Genomic DNA, 20,894 nt, shown 5'->3' with positions numbered 1-20,894 from the left:
AAGTCTTTCTCTGTCCAACTTTGTTCTGTTGCTGCTGAGGAGCTGTGATCCTTTGCAGGAGAAGGGGTGTTCTGATTTTTAGAATTTTCAGCTTTTCTGCTCTGGTTTTCCCTATCTTTGTGGTTTTATCTACCTTTGGTCTTTGATGTTGGTGACCTACGGATGGGGTTTTGGTGTAGATGACCTTTTTGTTGATGTTGATGCTATTCCTTTCTGTTTGTTAGTTTTCCTTCTAACAGTCAGACCCCTCAGCTGCAGGTCTGTTGAAGTTTGCTGGAGATCCACTCCAGACCCTGTTTGCCTGGGTATCACCAATGGAGGCTTCAGAACAGCAAATATTGCAGAACAGCAAATATTGTTGCCTGATCCTTCCTCTGGAAGCTTTGTCCCAGAGGAGCAGCCACCTATAAGAGTTGTCTGTCAGCCCCTACTGGGAGGTGTCTTCCAGTTAGGCTACATGGGTGTCAGGGACCCACTTGAGGAGGCAGTCTGTTTGTTCTCAGAGCTCAAACACCATGCTGGGAGAATCACTGCTCTCTTCAGAGCTGTCAGACCGGGATGTTTAAGTCTGCAGAAGTTGTCTGCTGCCTTTTGTTCAGCTATGCCCTGCCCACAGAGGTGGAGTCTAGAGGTAGTAGGCCTTGCTGAGCTGCGGTGGGCTCCACCTAGTTCAAGCTTCCCGGCCCCTTTGTTTACCTACTCAAGCCTCAGCAATGGCAGACGCCCCTCCCCCAGCCAGGCTGCCACCTAGCAGATAGATCTCAGACTGCTGTGCTAGCAGCGAGCAAGGCTCGATGGGCATGGTACCTCCCGAGCCAGGCACAGGAGAGAATCACCTTGTCTGCCAGTTGCTAAGACACTGGGAAAAGTGCAGTATTTGGGCGGGGAGTGCCCGCTTTTCCAGGTAGTCTGTCACGGCTTCCCTTGGCTAGGGAAGGGAAATCCCCCGACCCCTTGTGCTTCCCAGATGAGGCAACACCTCACCCTGCTTCAGCTTGCCCTCCATGGGCTGCACTGTCCACCGCAATGCACTCCGTGGACCCACTGTCCAACCAGTCCCAATGAGATAAACCAGGTACCTCAGTTGGAAATGCAGAAATCACCCGTCTTCCGCATTGATCACACTGGGAGCTGTGGACCAGAGCTGTTCCTATTCTGCCATTGTGGAACGCCCTCCCTAATACATACATTTAACAGTGAAAAATGGTGGATAATTTATACCAGTTTTTTTCCATCAAGGAAGAAAGCATACAGAGGGTAAAATTACAGTCAGATAGTAAATAGGCCTGGATCCTTAGGCCCACTGTAAGATACAGCACAGATGCCTTCCCAAACCTTAGAAAAACTAACTCATAAATCACGATTAGCAATAAGGAAGACAGTTGAAGGAGTATAGCTACACCTGTGCAAATCTGTCACTCTTCCTAGAAAAAGTATTCAAACCACAGTGAGCAATGTCATGAAAAACAGAACACTTATCACCAAGAAGAACCGTTCTTCACTTCTCCTTCCCATTTTCTTCTGTAGTTGACAAAATCAGAGCTATAAAGTGAACTATCTTCAGGAATTTACCTGGAAGGCAGCAGGTGAGCCACCATGTTCCATAGAAATTCTGGAGACAGCAGCAATGAATGGACAGCTATTCCTTCTAATTTTAAGCATATTGCCACAGTGCCTGGGTATCATCTCCTCTGGAAAACTTAACTCCTAGAAATTTAGCTGAAAGTCTAACACTGTAAATGTTAAGACCTGACACTATAAATCCTCCCTAGTGGGTCAAGTCTGTTCTGTTGGCAGTCCTATTCAACATATATTTTTTAAATTTTCTGTGAATATTTGAGTACTTTTTGTGCTGGCCATATTCACAGTACTCTGTTCCATTAATGAAACACATTTGCCCTGACGAATCATCGGTAATATGCAATTAATCATGTCTCCTAATGAACCAATATCCCACAAACAAATTGATGAGCAAAAATTTAAATAGTACCAGATGAGGGTAAGAGAATGCAATGTAAAATATTTCAAGAATAGTGTTAAACAGCAAGTTGAGTTACAAAATATGTTTCTTCTATTTAAGTGCCATTTTATTAAATACTTCCTTACCTATATTTTTGTGGACTTTTATTTTCAGTTCAAACTTTGATATCAACCTGTATGGTAAAATACAAGCTGTCAATTTGCCTTGTTCTCAAATTCACGTAATCTTAAAAATAATGTCTACTACTATTAAGGCATATATTTGCAATTATGCTCTCAAAATTATAATTTTTAAAATCAGTACTTTTATAACCATTTTCCTATAATCACTTGAATGAATATGGATTTAGAAAGCTAGTTCAGCTCGGCCAGGCCCGGTGGCTCACGCCTGTAATCCCAGCACTTTGGGAGTTCGAGGTGGGTAGATCACGAGGTCAGGAGATGGAGACCATCCTGGCTAACATTGTGAAATGCCATCTCTACTAAAAAAAATACAAAAAAAAATTAGCCAGGAGTTGTGGCAGGTGCCTGTAGTCTCAGCTACTCAGGAGGCTGAGGCAGGAGAGTGGCGTGAACCCAGGAGGCAGAGCTTGCAGTGAGCCGAGATCACACCACTGCACTCCAGCCTGGGCAACAGAGTGAGACTCTGTCTCAAATAAATAAATAAATAAAGTAGAAAGCTAGTTCAGCTCTTGTTGTGTGCACCTGGCAATGACAATGAAATGTGGACTCATTCATATGGTCAGAATTATTTCATAAGGCTACTTTCCCTGGTTTTAGAAATACCATGTTTCACATATTTAAATTATCCTTCTCTCAAAAGGATAAAACCTTGATTGAAATAACTTCCTCCTTTTTTCAATCAGCTACAAAAGAGAAAGAAATGAATTAAGTACTAGGATTAAATTAATGCTGATGTAGCACCTCATAACCACTTCTCAAATTTAGTAGTGGTGGTCGGGAAAACAGAAGAGAATATACAAAGAGAAGAATCAGCTGAAGATACATAATAGGACAACTGGACCATGAGTTAATTGCCTGAGGATCACCTAGGAACCTTGATTAAAAACATTAACATCTTGATGTAACAAATCTACAGGACTTCATGCCTCTTCCCCCAGGCTCCCACAGGCTTTTGGGGGCCTTCTGGTTGCCTTGGTCACAGAAGGTTTTCTTTCTCTAATCAAACTCCCCTCTCCCAACTCCACAGCCTCCTGCTTTGAAAAAAAGGAGCCTTTGCTCAGCAGACCAGTTCCAACTCTTATTACTCTTTTCTCTTGGCTCCAACAGCACAGAGCCCATGGTTCGATGGCAGCTAATTCCAGTGTTGCACAAAGATTTCCAGGAGACCTACCTGAAATGTGGGCAGAAAACAAAGACCACTGGCTGAGAACGTTTTAAGGGAACCTGGTTAGGAAACTATGGCTACATATTATAAAATATCTGATTAGTATTTGTCTCCCATTCTCAAATGTCTCGAAGGTTTTGTTAGTTCTCATGTCAAAAATAGGAGGAAGTGAGTCTCATGACATGAACACATCAGGATTTTGCTTTCCTTAATTTCCCTTCAGGGTCCAGGCCCTCTTGACAATTTCAGATCTCATTTTCTTTCTACTTCTCTTTTCTGTATTTTCTCTTTTTTTCCCCTCTCTTTCTTTCTTTCTTTTTCTTTCTTTCTGTCCCTCTCTCTCTCTTTCTTTCTTTTCCGTCTTTTCTTTCTTCTGTCCTCCTCCACTAAATTGAACATTTCTAAAGAACTGGGGCTAAGTCTCTCATTTTTTATACCCACTCTAGAGAGCCTGCTTTTCTGTGATTGCAATACTCCAGGAAAGCATTACAGTGTAACAGTTATTCATTGTCCCCTTCCATCCTCCAGCTCAATACCCTGTCCCCACCAGACCTAAGCCTGAAATTCACTCTCAGAGCTTTACTTTATTAACTCAGTAATTCTTTGCTAGGGCGAGGTTGACATAAAACCAAATCATCCTGGCAGGTTTTTGTTTTTTCAAAACACAGAAAATTCCTTCCCCTAGGGGTTGTATCAGAATAGTTGAGAGAGCATAGAGGTATCTGTTGCTTGAAAAGATTGACCACAACTTTCTTACCTCCATCTCCTTCCTTGCCCCTCACTATGCACCTTTACTAGAAAGACAGTAAGACTATGTTGAGAACAACCACTTAAACTAAGAGAACAACCGCTTAAATTGAGACTGCAATTATCAAGAGGTTAACTGATCAAGTCGTATATCTCTCACAGTTCATAGATTTTGTCTTCCCTTCTTGTTTAACCTCAGGTAGCCTTCTAAATAGAATAGTCACCTTTCAAAATGCAAATCTGATGAATACTCTACAATGATTCTCCTTCATCCTCAGAATGAAGCTCAAACTTCATACCTTTTAGGTGCATCTACTGCTGTAACACTACATGTTACCTATCCTATAAATTCACTCCAACCTCAGGTACTCTGCACTTTCACCCTTTGGTGCTTCAAATACAATACCTTCCACCTCGAACGTCCTGCCTTGAGTTAAATTTCATGATGAACATCCTCTCATTCTTCCTCTCCCCCTTCCTCTCACCCTTTGTGAAGCAACTCAAGAGCATTTTTTCTCCAGGGACAGGATTTGAACCCTCCAAGACTGAGTTAATTGTCCATGTGAGGTAAGCACCCTTTGCAAACTTCCGTTATAGAACTTCTGATCACACTGCATTTGTAAAGAGGAGACTGACTCCATGTTTTTGGCATTTGATGCTGAAAGCCCTCTTTCCTCACTTCCTGGTGCCAAGTATCTGGACAAGCTGATAAGGAAACCTGGTGCTCCCTTCTTTGATGTCAGTGGGAGATTCAAGCCACAAAAGCCCATGATTCCAGCCTCGTTTTGGAATCACAACAAAAACCTAGAGCCAGCCTCCTTTCCTTGCCCTTAAGTCATTTTAGACCTGCTTGAAAGCCCTGCTTTTCTCACCTCAGAGATCTCAATTTTGCAAGTAATTAATCATTTCATACCCTCTCTATTAGTATGTGGCATCAGAAATCTCAATATCCAAACTAAACTTTAAGTGGAAGGTCTATCAGCCATTGAAGGTAACCAAAACAGTAATTGTAACTGATACAGAAGGGAGGCAGGGAAGTGCTGGGTAGAGAAATGTGGGTCCCTTGCTAGGGCTCCACCCTCATGGACCTAGGTGAGGACAGGCACTCCTGCCTTCCTGCCCAAATGTTGCAGTTTCCAAGACCACCCTGGCCTGCCATGACCCCATTCTGGGCCTATAAAAACCCAAGACCCTAGCAGGTAGACACACAGGTGACCAGATGTCAAGAGGAGCACAACAGCAGAAGACACAAGTGGCTGGATGGCTAGGGGATGTAGAGGGAGCATGCTGGTGGAAGAGCACACTGACAGATGCCGGCAAGCCAGCAGGCTGTCGACCTACGGGATGTGGCAGAGTTTGGCCAGGGCAGTTGGAGGAGGGCCAGGTGTTAAGCAGCCCAACTCCAGAGAAAAAACATCTGCCTTCTGGCTCCCCCATCAGCGGAGAGCTACTTCCACTCAATAAAACTTCGTACTAATTCTCCAAGCCTACATGTGACCCAGTTCTTCTGGTACACCAAGGCAGGAACCTGGGATTCAGAAGGCCCTCTGTCCTTGGGACAAGGTAGAGGGTCTAATTGAGCTGGTTAACACAAGCCACCTACAGACGGCAAACTAAGAGAGCATCCGGTAACACATGCCCACTGAGGCTTCAGAAGCTGTAAACATTCACCCCTAGACACTGCCGCGGGGTCGGAGCCCCATAGCCTGACCGTCTGTATGTTCTCCTAGAGGTTTGAGCAGCGGGGGACTAAAGAAGCCAGCCACACCCCCAGCCCACGCCCTGCGAGGAGGACAAGGGAACCTTTCCCGTTTCATAACCACTGTTTTTCTTGCCTACAACCTCCCCTAAATCATGAGTCCTTTGAGGATAAGGGCTGTGTGTTGCTTAAATATCCCCAGTACCTGGTAAAGTGGTATTGTGTCTGGCACAATAGTGAATGCTCAGTAAATGTTCACTTGCTGAATGAAGTACATAACTTTTGCTGAGTGCCTGCATTCATTAAATAAAATGTAAATAAATTAAACTTTTATGGTTTGAAAGAAACTTGGGTATTATCAAATATGACCCAAACTAATGAGTCATGCAAACTAATGAGGCGTATATATTAGCATTTGTATTAGCACTCTCACTGCTATAGAGAAATACCTGAGACTGGATAGTTTACGAAGAAATGAGGTTTAATTGGCTTACAGTTTCACAGGCTGTACGAGAAGCATGATGGCTCTGCTCAGCTTCTGAGAAGGCCTCAGGAAACTTACAATCATGGCAGAAGGCAAAGAGGAAGCCAGCATGTTTTACATGGCTGAAGCAGGAATAAGAGAGAGGGTGAACATGCTACACACTCAACCAGATCTCATGAGAACTCACTCATTATGCAGTACCAAGGGGGGATGGTGCTAAACCATGGGAAACTGCCCCCGTGATCCAACCATTTCTTACCAGACCTCACCTCCAACTCTGGGGATTACAACTGAACATGAGATTTGGGCAGGGACACAAATCCAAACCATATCAGCCTTGTTACCTACTACGGCAAAACAAATGTACAGAAGGTTTTGTTTCTATTATTGTTACTATTTTATAGTAAAAAGTCACAAAAAAGTCTTACTAAAATACAAAGTTGTCCTTTGTGGACTAGGTTGAGAGGTAATGAGATCATTACCCTGGTTGGTATTTAAAAAGGCATCACTTAGAGGTGTCTATTCCAGTCTCAACAGCTCAAATATAGTATGTTAGGATTACCATTGATTTGGATAGCTTGAAGAACCTGGAAGTAATCATGAACACAGCCAGGTAGCAAGTTTTATGTACATTTATTATATATTTCTCAATTATTTCAAAATGCTTTCAGATGGGATGCTTATATTTCAAAGCAGCCAGTATCAAAGTTAAATCTCTACCAGTAGCTGAGTTTAATAATTGCCCATAATTTACTTGGATCATCATCTGCATCAAAAACAAGAATAATAGATAAAACCCTAGTGGACTGGCTATACAGTATAAAGCAATGAGACAATTGCCTCCAACCCATCACTGATTTGCAAAGACACACCCACCGCCAACCCCTAACCTTGCTACAAGCCTATTTGTAAGTTCCCTGGGCTTAACTCTGTTGCAATAATGCATTACATTGTAACATAACTTCCTGTGTTCTTTTCCATCTTCCTCCAACTCCCATGGACTGCTTTCTGCTCACTGCTGCAGCCCCAGCCTCTAGCGTGGGGCCGATCACCAGGGCTCCATTATGATCTCCCTAGGCTTTGGGCATTTTAGCCTTGGTGGGACTTTTCCTCCATAAAAGATATTTTAAAATATACCTTGTGACTGTTGGTATAAAGATGAATAGTTTAATATTATATGTTACAACATGTTCTTGGACCTAAAAGTTCATTTTCTTCTTGTGTTCATAAAAGCAATTAGAGCATTTTTCTGGGCCCCTAAGAGTTGGCCTTAGTGCTTAATGGTTAAGTTGACCCTGCTGGGCACATCAAAGGTAGTCAGTTACTGCTTGATGGATGGATGACAGATGACAGAGGGAAGGAGAATGCAACCAGCCAGTTAGTACTAAAATAAATAAAAATTCACACCCATATAATCAGTCTAACCCCCACGTACACACTTCCATTATCACTTAAAGCCATTAGATACAAGGAAGTAGGACTGCTGCTGCATTTCAAGGGGGTCCTGTTCTTTAAAGTACCATCCTCAGTATTTTCATCCAAGTCTCCCTCTTCTGCCTGGAACCAGCAGGAGCCATATGCCCCAAGCCTTGGGCAAGACCCAGGAGTCTTGGTCATGACCCTGTTTCTGTTCCTTTCCTTTGAGGTGCTCTCCAAACTTCTAACCCCAATAATCCACCTCTCCTAAAAGTGAAGTTGACCAGATGCCCTGAGTTGTACCTATGCAGTGTTCTTGAAGTTCCATGGCTGGGACATTGTAAGCAAGTGGATCATTTTCATCATCCAGTATGGTAATTGAACTACCAGAAGAGTACTACTGACATGCTGATTTGGACAGACTTTTATTCACAACAAACAAAAGACAAGTCATACTTTGGGCCAACCCTGGGGCTTGAACAGTGTGTGTTGTGGGCTCTCTGCATGTGGGTCTAGAGTACCTTAGGTTGGTGGGGTGGGGTGGGCATTCTTTAATGGTAGTTCCCTCTCCATCCCCACACTGGCACTCAGGATGGTCACCCCACCCTTTTCCGCTATGCACCATGTGACAGGTATCCCTCCAGGACAGCTGCGCCTATCTCTTCCTAGGACATTCATTGCTCCCCAGTGCCAAAGGGCCCTTCCCATCCATATGGTGACAAGGTGCTCTCTGGGTTAACCTCAAACCATGTTGGATAAGGAATACACTTTGCTTCCAAGAATCACTTTTCTCTGTCCACCTATTCCCCCTTTCTCTCCATTTCTGGCCCTTGGTGGTAGCCATGTGTGAGAGCCACGTTGTTCATCAACATTGAAAGGTTTCACAATCTAGGAATGCAGTGATTATGGCCTAAAGAGTTCAAGAGGAGACATGGATGGAAGATGTATTTGTGCTATGTTTATGCTACGGAAATCCACACAATAAATTCAAGATGACTGGAATATGGACTATTGTTCACATTTTCTGTGTACTCTGAACAAGATTTGTATTTGTGGCTATCAATGAAGCCTCATATTTACCTTTGAGAGAATCTCTGGAAGCCAGGATTTGTGGACAGTGGGGTGAATAATACAGGTCATGAGAAATGATGCAACCAACATCAAGTAAATGGTACTGGGAAGTTTCAAAGGCAAAAAGGTCAACATTATTTTAGCACAAATAGTGTCCAGAGAGCCATGGCCATGGCATTGTGAACAATGGCACTATTGCTACCTTACTCTCGGTATAAGGTAATAAATGTACCTTATTACATTTAACAATTAAGAACATAAGCCAAGCACGGTGGCTCACGCCTGTAATCCCAGCACTTTGGGAGGCTGAGGCGGGCGGATCACGAGGTCAGGAGATCGAGACCATCCTGGCTAACACAGTGAAACCTCATCTCTACTCAAAATACAAAAAATTAGCCAGGCATGGTGGCAGGCGCCTATAGTCCCAGCTACTCGGGAGGCTGAGGCAGGAGAATGGCGTGAACCCGGGAGGTGGAGCTTACAGTGAGCCAAGATAGCACCAGTGCACTCCAGCCTGGGCAACTGAGCAAGACTCTGTCTCAAAAAAAAAAAAAACAAACAAAAAAAAAACAATTAAGAACATGACAAGGCGGTGCCTGACCACTGCAAAGAATCCTCACAGGCTCTGACTGGACAATAAACAAATGCGTAAGTACATCTTCTCTTATTATTCCAAAACTTCATTTATAAGGCACTATGCATGACCTCATGAATATTGTACTAATTTTTAATAGTGTTTATACAGACACAGGTGCTGCAAAAAATAAATATTTGCCTCAGGCTTTGCACACCTAAGGGGTGGCCCTGATTAAGAAAAATACAGTTGGAAGGATCCTTCTTCCTTTCAAGATGATGAATTCCTGCAAGGATGCCTATGGCATGCTTTTTACCTTGATTTTATGCAAATGTTAAGGAAAAGGACTAAGGAACAAGGTAACATGTAATTAGCACATCAAAGCTGATAGCCAAACACACACACACACACAAACACACATTGCTAGTGACAGTTTGTGTCAAGCCTTCAGGCCTTAGCAGTTTATCATTTTCATGGCAATTGCCAGAAGTAGCCCAAAATAATAGCAGCTCTTTGAAGAGCCATAGTGAAATTCAAGCCCCATTGAAAAGGTCTGAAAATTGTGCTCTCACAGCAAAGAGAAACAAAATACTTTCTTTTTCCAGGTGTCACTTGAAGAAATTTAGTCATCACCATAGTTGCTACATTTTCAAAGAATCTTTTGAGGGGTGGGTCTTTTCATTATTTAACAATTAGCGAAGCAGGCAGACACTTACTTAAAAGGGAGGTAGAGAATTTGGGAATGAATAAGTAATCACCGTCTTCTTCATAAATGCCTAAATAAGGGCCTGATAAAATATCAGCATTCTTGACACTTCCCATCCCCTTATTTCATCCACAGTTTAAAAAGCATTGCATCAACCAAGACAAAATCAGGAAAACAGCTGTTTAAAAATGAGGTTCTTTCCTGATGAGAAGAGTCAGAAAAAAATAAAACATATGTCGATGTTTTTGAAATTCCATTTGATGATTTTATAGTAAGGCAAACAATGCAATGAGAAGTAGTAAGAAGGAAACAAGCTCTAGCAATTAGCTAATTCCAGAAGCACTCTGCAAATGTCTTCAGAACAGTGAAGCTCTACTATAGTATTTTGCAAGTATTTAGCTAGATGGCAGGGTACATGCTACCTCATATTTCTGGTCCTAAAACCCAGTTGAGTATTCTACATAAAATGTATATTTCTTTAATCCTTAAGATTTCACTAGATTAAACTACCCTTACTATATAGAGAGAGGGGGATGGGTAGGGTGGCTAAGTCATTTTTCCATCACTTGTGAATAAGCAGGTTTGATGAGATAAAATATCAGCAAAGAATAATATTTAAACTGAAAAGAGCATATCAGACTAAATAAATATTATTTAAACAACAGAAGGTGCGTGAGGAAATTAGAAGCTGGATTTGTTTCTAATACTGAGTTTAAATGGTGAATCAAAGATCTGTATAGAGGAAAGTAGTTATTAATGGGTTTCTGCCGGAATAAAGAGAAGGTGAAATAAGGGCGAAGATGGAGAGGGTAATATAAGGATTTAGGTCTGAAGTAACCTATCTTTTTACGAGGACACGAGAGTGTGAAAAATCATAAGATCTGCAAACCTAATTTATAGTAATATATATATGAGTAGAAAATAATTTAGAAATTATCCAGTCATACTTTCTATGGAAGGCAGAATAACGCTCTCCCCATCACAGATGTCCATGTCCTAATCCCTGAACTTGTAAAAATGTTACTTTATGTGGCAAAAGAGACTTTACTTTATAGGTGGGATTAAGTTAAGAATCTTGAGATGGAAAAATTATCCTAGATTATTGGGGTGGTCCCAGTATAACCAAATGGGTCCTTCTAAGAGGGAGGCAGAAGTGTCAGAGTAGGAACAAGGTCTGGAGATGCTATGCTGCTGCCTTTGAAGACAGTGGAAGGGACCACAAGCCAAGGAATGCAGGTAGCCTCTAGAAGAAGCTAGAGAAGGGAAAGAAACAGATCCTCCCCTAGAGCCTCCCAGAAAGAATACAGTCCTGCCAAAACCTTGCTTTTATCCCAATAAGACATGTGTTGAACTTCTGATCCTCAGAATAGTAAGACAATAAATGTGTGCTATTATAAGCCACTAAGTCCAGGGCAATCTGTGATAGCAGCGATAGGAAATGAATACACTGTCGTTCTTATAGTCTAGAAAGTAAAATAAGTTACCTAAGGTAACAGAACTGGTAAACGGCAAAATAGAGAGTACAACCTAGGGACTGGAGGGGCCAATTCACTACAGGCCTCTTTCTGCTGGATTTTGTGTCAATAGAGAACTAGACATATGATTTGCTTAGGCATCCAAACTGGTAAAGTTGTATTAGGATAGATTGGGCTTGAGGTCAAATTGGGTGTCCTAGTCCTGCTACCCTGAGTTGGTCACCAACACAGCAGCTGAATAACTCTAGGTACATCCCCTCTGTCTTTCCTTTCTGCAGAACAGAGCTTCCTCAGGGAGGCTCAGAGGAGAGGGCAATGCCTACAGTTATAAGCAGGAGCTCCCAGGAGGGTAAATGGTCACAGGCCACATTTGAAGGGTGACCTCGAACATATTAAACTCACCCAAATGGGAAACATAGGTCATATCGCCCAGTGGGAAGAGAGGAGACAGAAGTATGTTCTTCCTCAGTGCTTGAATGAAGTGGCAGGGATGTTGGAAAAATTCTTCTTTTATTGGCTCAAGAACTTGCCAAGACCAAGGGCCCTCTACGCATCTGACTTGAATCCCTTCTGGGTTTTCAGTCCTCACCTGCCTCTGTCACAACTCAGTTGGACCTCAGAGAGCCTAAATGAAGTTAAAGAATCTCATAATGAAGATAGATTTATTTCTCTTTACCTTAATTTACAGAAAGGATGTTTGTAGTAAAAATATACATATATAAAAAACACTGTTTAAAATTGCCGTGGTCTAAATGGTTGTGTCCCCCTCCACCAAAATCCTAATCCTCAATGTGATAGTATTAGGAGGTAGGGTCCTTGGGAGGTGAGTAGGTCATGAATGTGGAGCACTCATAAATGGGATTAGTGCCCTTATCAAAGAGGCCCCAGAGAGACCCCTTACCCCATCTAACATGTGAAGGCACAGCTGGAAGGCACCATCCATGAATAAGAAAGCAGCTCTCACCACACACAGAATTGCCAGTGCACTGATTTTTGGACTTCTCAGCCTCCAGAACTGTGAGAGAAAAATGTCCGTTGTTTGTAAGCCACCCAGTCTTTGGTATTAGAGTAAGACAAAAAACAATTATGGAGGATTTAGGGTGATGTGAAGAAAGTAAATAGTGTGCCAACACAAGCATGGCAACTCCTGAAATATGAATGCATTTTATACTCTACAGAAAATGTCTCTTCACTGAACTATTAGATGCTCTTTCCCAAGGCAATAATAAGATCTTTATATTACCAGCACTTAGCATGGTGTCTGGCAGAGAGTAGACTTGCTAATATTTGTTGAGGAGGAGAATAATGTAACAGGGTTTATTGGTTTGTTGAGCTATACTTATCGAAACACTAAAAATTAAATATTAGTATGAACATCTCTATTTTACAAATTAAAAAAACTGAGGGCACAGATAGACTTGGGACCATGCTGAAGTTGACACAGTTAGGATTCAAACCCAGGTATTTGGGCCCTAAAGCCTTAGCTGTTGACTGCTGGGTGCTAGCCCTTTGTCTTTTAGGCCACTAGGATATCTAGCTACAAATAGATTCTGAAGAGCCAAAGGACTGAGTAACACAGCTAGGGAGCAAATTGCAAAAAGGAGTTGAGAAATTCCCTATTCACTCTGTCTCATCTCCTTTCAAAGAAAAATTGTTACAATAACACAATTTTATAAATGAAAAATAAATTCCTGCACTATCATGTGGTTTAAAATTGCAGGAGTTTTTTTTCAAACATATAATTTAATAAACATGTGGTTTAAAATGTCAGTCTTCCCCATGACCTGCCCCAGATACATTAGGCCTGTAAGCCTTGAAAGGATTTCCCCATGAAGGCAAATTCTAGGTATATGCAACTCTGAGTCATGTGAGCAAGAAACCAGAAATTTATGTTGAATGACAAGATCAGTGTTGGAGGAATGAGCCATGTGCCAAAACTTCATCAGGCTGTGCTACAATAATAGGTGTTTTTGCTCCATGACTCTTACTTAGGAGACTGTCTAATTTTTCACTGTTTCTTTTTCTTGTTATGAAAAACACTGCCCTTCTTCTGGGCTATAGGAAGGTAACTCTAATGTGAAACTCATAGATTTATCCCACTGAGAGACAGCTGTGACTCAACAACACATCGTGCGGTGCCATCTGCCTGGGTAGGCGGCACTATCACAAACAGGCCTGTGAAAGTCACCCTGTCATTTGCTATGATGATGCCACTAAAAACATTATTTTTCCCATCAAATTATCTCCATTTGTGAGTCTTGGACACAATTTTTTCTGATTCTGGAATTAAGATGATTTCTGCTTTTCTTAAATGATTAGTTTGCTTATTCTTTATGTATTGTCAGAAGGACAATTTGCTTTTTAAAAGGAAATAAAGCCTTAAATCACAAGAATAAGGTTAGGAAGTTGGAAATTCACTTAACTAGTCAGTGGGGAGAAAAAATAATTCAGGAGACTCTCTTATCTCTGACATAAATCTAGCGCTGTCACACAGAACTCTACACATCAGAAAAGTGATATGCCACGAACACAACATAGAACCCCCCCAAAAAAACTTAGCCACATTGCACAAAGTGAGATAGCTAATAGAAGTACAACTATGACTTTTAAAATTAGCTTCAAAATTTTCTTCAAAAATCAAAGAAATATAATGGATCTATGGAGTTAAAATATTCTAGTCTGACTTAGTTCACACTCCGTGAAGCCAGCACTCAATAGCAACACACTCACACCAACCTAGGAAGAGTAAATGGAAATCTAAATTATTAACTTGTCCTTTAAAAAGACATACTACTGCATACAATTTTAATAGAGTGGTATTCTGGTAATAGCAGCAAGATTCATACCTTAGAGTAATTTACAAATATATATGAAGAGATATGTACAGGAATATTCATAGCAGCATTGCTTGCAAAAAGAAAAAAATCCTTAAAGTAACCCAAATGCCCAGGAAACTGAATGATTCTATTGTGATTATTCCAACAAACGGAATACCATACAACAGTAAAAATGGATGAGTTACAGCTACACAAGTCAACATGAATGAATTTCAGAATTATAAAGATGAGTGAAAAAACTCACCAAAGAACACATTCAATAGACACCATTTGTATAAAGACTGAAAATAACAAAAAATGTTAACCTATGGGCATAAATATATCTGTCATAAGATGATAACCAAAAAGCTAATAAAATAGTGTTTGCTCCTGAGCAACACAGAAGGAGATGCAAGCAGAGGCGAAGAGGCATATGTAATAGAAGACATCAACTGCATTGGTAATATATTATTTCTCAAACTGAGTACTCATGTTACTATTCTTGTAACTTCCACGTCTGTGCATGTATTATATCACAGAAATATTCCATAATATAAAAATTGGTTGAACTAACTATCTTGCTTTGGCAGTAACTAGTTGTTCACCAGCCATTTCCTTTGTCTTTCTGAGCACGTTACTGGCCTCCATTTCCCAGCCTTGCTTGCAAGTTAGGTGCTACCCTGTGATGAGTTCTGTACCACGGACCACGGGCAGAAGAGGTACATGCTCTGTCCAGTGCGGCCTACAAAGCTGGCCCTGCACCTGGCATACTGTCTTCTTCCTGCATCTGCTAATCACATGCAAAAAGTCCATTGCAGGACTCTGTGGACTGAGAGGGTGTCAGAGGCTCTGGATAGTGGCAGAACTGCCATCCTCATTTTCACCCAACTGTGCTAAAAGCAAAAAACAAAAGTCAGTGTGATAAGCCACTGAGGTTTGGGGGTTACAGTAGCAGCCAGCTTCCCCTGCCAATACACTTACTATAAAGTGATAATCATTCAGCCTGCAGCTTCCAAATGAAATTAAAACTTCAGAATATAAACTAAAATCTATTCCAGAGAAATAAACTCAATCTCTCTTCAGTGATTAAAAACACCAAGCAAGATTCAAACTTATCTAAGGAAACTGAGGCCAGAAGTTTCCTCCCTTAGAAAACAAACAAATATTATTTGGAATAAAATCAATCCCACTTTACCAAGAAAATAAGATAATTCACAGATCTTAATTCAAGCATTTCTCATATCCAGTTCCAGGCAAGGAGAGAGCCATAATGTACATGCTTGTAACCAAGAGGCCAACCATCCAAACAGAAATGAATAATGGGGTCATGATAGACATTCCACAGAAAGATTCCAGGGAGGGGATAAGTAACTGCCTCTTGCACCCGTAAACCATAGCTGCAGAATAACATATAGAAGAGAATAATCGGCACAGCTACATTTTGTCAGCCCTTACTTTATGACAAGCATTATTATCATTGGCTGACAAACACAGTTAATTCTTCAGAAATAAGATAGTCCTATTATTAGTATTTTACAGATGAGGAAACTGAGGCATAGAGAATGAAGTTCAAGGCTGTCCCAACATGCTATCTTAGACTGCGTTAAAGAGCTAACATGTTATTCTTCCAAAATATGGGATAGTTATTTTTTTTAAAATATAGGTGTTGCAAAGAGGTCGAGGCCTTCTTGAATTCTCTTTTTTAAAAATCAGTGGGCACATCTGTAAATTACTAACACCGTCAACTGAGAGTAGAAGCAGTAATAGAGCCAAGAGAGAGGATTCAGAAGAGAAGGGGGTTAGAAACAGCTTCTCATCCTCCACCTTTCCTCTTGCTACTGCTTTTAAAAATCATCAATCTTACTTGGAACGTGTTTCAGAATCCTTTATTTTAAGACACGAAAAACCATTAACAAACATGTCCTAAATGAGTTCCTACTAGGTGTATAATGTTCCATTATACACAAACAAGGCCTTACTTATAAAACTGAGTCCCCACTTCCAAGTTTCTGCAATACAGAATAAAACATAAACATGTCAACTACTCCACTGGATCAAACAAAAAAAAATCAATATCCTGTTTTCCTGGACCACAGAACTACTAATTGCCTTTAAGTGGGCAATATATTTCCTTGAAGTAAGATGAGCTAATTACTTTCCTTCTCTTATCAGAAGCCTATGATAATAAAAGAATGGGAAAGTGATTCTCCTTGAATTAAGATTGACTTAGGTAGAATATAAAATGTATAACCTGGAGGTAAAATAAACAAAGAAGTGAGGAAAACAAACAATGATCAACAAAGATAAAAAATATTATAAAGTAGGAAAAGATCTAGCAACATTGGAAATAAGTTGAAAATTATCAGAAAAAGTATCTATGGATCTCTGAGAATCTTTCCTTCCCCAGTAATTAAGCTAACACTAGGTGACATTTTGTTTTTTGCCAGACACTGCTATAAACATTATCCATGTATTAACTAATTTAAACAGCCAAGCTAGGTGAGTACTATTTATGTCCCTGTGTTTTAGAATGGGGACCTGTGTTTTAGAACCAGGACCTGTGTTTTAGAATGACCTGGTGCCAGGTCATACAGCTTTTAAGAGACACAATCAATATTTAAAACTGAATCTCCCCTTGCCCAAGCTGAAATACCGAACATCTTGAAGGAAGTATCCTCTTGTCTCTTTTGGTTCCTTTGCGTAAGTCTTCACATCTTCTAGTGGTCTTAATGAATAATGAAGGTGAAAAGCCCAGGTAAACCTTTAGAGGTAAATCTGAATATGCAGCTTTTGAAGATGCTGTCTAGGGAGAATTCCCCCAAGTATATATGAGGAGAATTATAGCAATAGAGAAGTGAGTGGGACGGAAATCCTACCAGATGGCATAATATTGTTCAGACAGCGTTGACTGGTTTCCTTTGTATCATATGGCGAGACAACATGTGAGTAAGAAAGGAAGGATGCTGGTGTGTGGAGATGATAAAGGGAACAGGAATGAGAAAAGAAAAAAAGATATAATGATTGTTTTACAGTTTCTAGAAGTTTATGCGCCATATTGCAAATAGGAAATGATTATATGAATTCAATATAATTCTTACAAAATAATAAAATTACAAAGGACTAAAGGTATTAACCATTCCAACACATGATTGATGGAGTTAAGAAATGTAAAACTAGAGTAGGTTAGGCCAGTTGTCTGAGTTATCCAGCTAGTTAATGCCAGAGCCAACAAGAGAAATCCAATTTCCCAACTTGGTTTCTTCCTGCTTTTTTTTTTTTATAACCCTGTGCTACAATATCTAATAAACAATGTCAAGTCTTGATCATTAGCATCTACACTTAATTTAATATGAGTAACAGGCCGCAGAAGCTTCTATAGGCTTCTAGATTGTTTTTCCTCAATCTGTGTGAAGTTGCTAATTATCTGTTGTTAATGAAAACAACCCTGTAAGCAGCTGAAGAAATGGATTGGAAATAGTAGTTTGAAGTCCAGTAAAGAAACACAGGTGTTGCTATGTTCAATTAAAGCCTAACAAGAAACTTAGTGGGATAAAAGGGTGGGAGGTGGAACAGGAAAAGGGAAAAATGACATCATCCTCTGCTGGAACTGTTGGAGAAAGGAGAAAAGCCAGAAAATAGCTTACTAAGCACTTCCTAATAAGGAATTTGTAAAGCTGAAGATTTGCAGGACTAACTTTCGTCCACAAAACAATTTACATTTCAAAAAACTAATTTGTGAAAAGATTTTCTTTTAAAAACAGTAGAAAGTCATAGTGGTCAAAATTAAAGCAAAGACTAGATTTTGAAGCAGGCAATAAATTATAAATTGAGGGGTTGTTTTTGTTTTTGTGGAGGGCAAGGCGGGGGAATAGATTCTATTTAATTTGTTAAAGGTTGATATTTGTACACTGAAAACAGTGTATTGTAGTACCTTATGGTGTAGGCACTTTACCTGTGTTACTGCAGTAGGGATTTTTAAAAAAACGTCTTTTTGGTTTGTTTTTAACAATAATAGTGTACTTCTCAGAAGTCTTTTAAACAATAGTCAATGTTCCAGAATTGAGATACATGTACTGTTGACTTCTCACTTGAACACTAATTCTCTTATTCTTGTTAGGAATTCCATGTAATACAGAAAGAACGGCAACGTTTATTTTGATTGCCTATTTTGCATGCCACAAGGCAAGGAATTCTCAGGTTCTGAGGAACACCTCAAAGATATGCAGAAAAGCATTACTTAAAACTTTTTCAGGAAGCTCTTTGCCCCCCTTCCCATCTCCGTCACCTTTAAATCCAGGTATATTTGTAGTAGGAATTTGTTCTGTGGAACCCTGCAGCAATATTTCCCTTCATTTCCATGACAACAGCTCTCTATCAACTTCTGAAGGAACTTGCCTGTATTGTAAACAAACCTCTCTTGGCAATTGGCCTGTTTTCTCTCTCTATCTCATCTTCCATCTGCTCAAAGGCTTTGCTTCAAAAAGAAATAGGTTGCAGGTGTGTACTTTTTCTTTCTCTATCTCCCTCCCCCTTTGTTTCTGAAAGAGGTCGATCTCGGAGGTTAAAATTCCCTCAACTAGTGAAATTAACAGTCTCGTGGAGCGAGGCTGAGTACCTGTGTGTACCTGGTAATGAATATTTGGAGCATATCAACACATAGCATGTCTGGTTCCATTTTAACACAAGCCTCCTCAGAAATAAGCAGACTAACACATTTCATGAAGTGAATTCTAACTACAGGAAAAAATAAGAAATGATTCATGTCAGGCAAAAATAAATCCAAAATAAGTTTTGTTTCCGAATCTTTCATTAAGTCAAAAGTACCTAAGCTATTATATAAATATTATATACTATATTTATATTATATATATTATATATAATAGAAATAGCTTAGCATTAATAACAGATATAAAATCTTACCCTGAGCAAGGTGAGAAAAAATGTTTTTGTTTACTTGTTGGGGAAAAAAAAGTCTCTTATACCTTTAACTTGAGAGTTTCATGACCTCACACCAGAGTACAACTTTAATCTTCAGGACTTGAAATGTAGGTCAGTGATTTGTCCAATCTAATAAATTTGACATTTTTGTAAGTTCATTTACCTACACTGTTCTTTTTTTTTATTCATTATCACAGCTATTGAATCAAGTGACTGCTAGAACAAACCGAATTGTCTGGCATTATTTAAGACACCAAAAACCAAAGAAAAAGTCAAGCAGGAGGAAAAAAAAGATAAATTTTCTTTATTAAACATAAAGTTTGAAGAGAGATAACCGGAAAAAAAGTATTTGGCTAGAATTATAGAGAGATTTGGGGGCATATGAACCACATTCTCAGGTTTCTATTGGAAATGTCGTTATATTTGCTTGTTTTGTCCTTAACTTTCCTTAAGAGTCATGAGGAGGGACCACCTCACTAATAATATCTGAAGAAAGGTCTTTTTTTAAATTTATTTTTAATTGACAAGTGAAAATTGTATAGATGCATGGCACACAATGTAATGTTCATTTATATGTAGTGCAATGATTAAGTAAAGCAAATTAACGTATTCATCACCTCACATCATTATCATTTTAGGGGATGATTTTTGATATCTCCAGAAAACCCCTGATTTGTGAAGCCTGATGTATCTTCTCTTAGATAAACAATAGAAAACAACAACAAAAACAATAACACGTTATATTGAATTTCCAGTATGTTTTTATTTTTCTGTTGATACTTATATTATCTAAACCTAAAGTACAGTACTAATAACAATAGACTTCTTTTAATTTTAAAGCATCTTCATGTCTTTATCTCATTTTATGATATGGTCTTTTATCTGTATAATTACAAAAATAATTTTATAAGAAGAAAAGCCCAAATTCAGCACAGCCATAAAAACAAACAACAAGAAGAATCCTTACATCTTTCTTGTTGAAAGTACCCAGTTATTGTCTAATTCTTTGTCATGACAAAAATCATTAGTTATTCAAGACACAATGCCTGTAACAATTTATATACAGTAAGATTTCAGAGATGCCATCTTATTGGGAAAAAACTCAGATTATCTAGGGTTTACTTAAAGCTTAGCTCTGATATTGATTGCTATCTCTTTAGGCAAGGTTCTTAGACTCTCTAAGTCCATTTCAGGTATAAGTGTCCCCAAAACAAAATGGAAACAGTATTTATCTCTCAGCACATAATTGCACATAACAAATGTTAGTTCCATTCTCCTTTTACTGAGTAGGGGAAGAGGATCATTATGGTCAGAGGCATACTTGAGAGGTATAGAGTTAGTTAGGCTTTTAAAAAGTAAAGTTTCCAGTATTATTTTTTAAAAACAAAGTGTACGTGTGGTAACAATCTTCACAGATATTATACTCTATCCAGCATTACAAATATTACTCCAGCAGAAGTCAGTTGACATAATATGCATTATCATTCCACTGCTAACCACTACTTCCTCAAGAGTTCCCCACAGCAGTGTGCTAAGGGGACATAAAATGCTACTACTATAAACCCACACTGACTTTGTGTACCAAATAAGGTAGAGAAGTGAGTCCAAATTCCAAACAGAATCTAAGTTTCTATGTGTTT

At 39.6% G+C, this 20,894-nt stretch overlaps 1 long non-coding RNA gene across 1 annotated transcript in view; it reads right to left on the bottom strand.

Annotated features, from left to right (window-relative positions):
* LOC109029364 (uncharacterized) overlaps window positions 1-15,622 on the bottom strand; it is a 45,390-nt gene extending 29,768 nt beyond the window's left edge. The window contains exon 1 of the long non-coding RNA XR_002008426.2: window positions 15,512-15,622. This is a non-coding gene — a long non-coding RNA (uncharacterized lncRNA). The remainder of the gene's footprint in view (window positions 1-15,511) is intronic.
* Between the last annotated feature and the right edge of the window lie 5,272 nt (window positions 15,623-20,894).

Source organism: Gorilla gorilla, chromosome 14 (assembly GCF_029281585.2).
Source record: "Gorilla gorilla gorilla isolate KB3781 chromosome 14, NHGRI_mGorGor1-v2.1_pri, whole genome shotgun sequence".
Classification (NCBI taxonomy): Eukaryota; Metazoa; Chordata; class Mammalia; order Primates; family Hominidae; genus Gorilla; species Gorilla gorilla.
The sequence above is the reverse complement of the archived record's forward strand: the minus strand, read 5'-3'. Positions and strand labels throughout refer to the sequence as shown.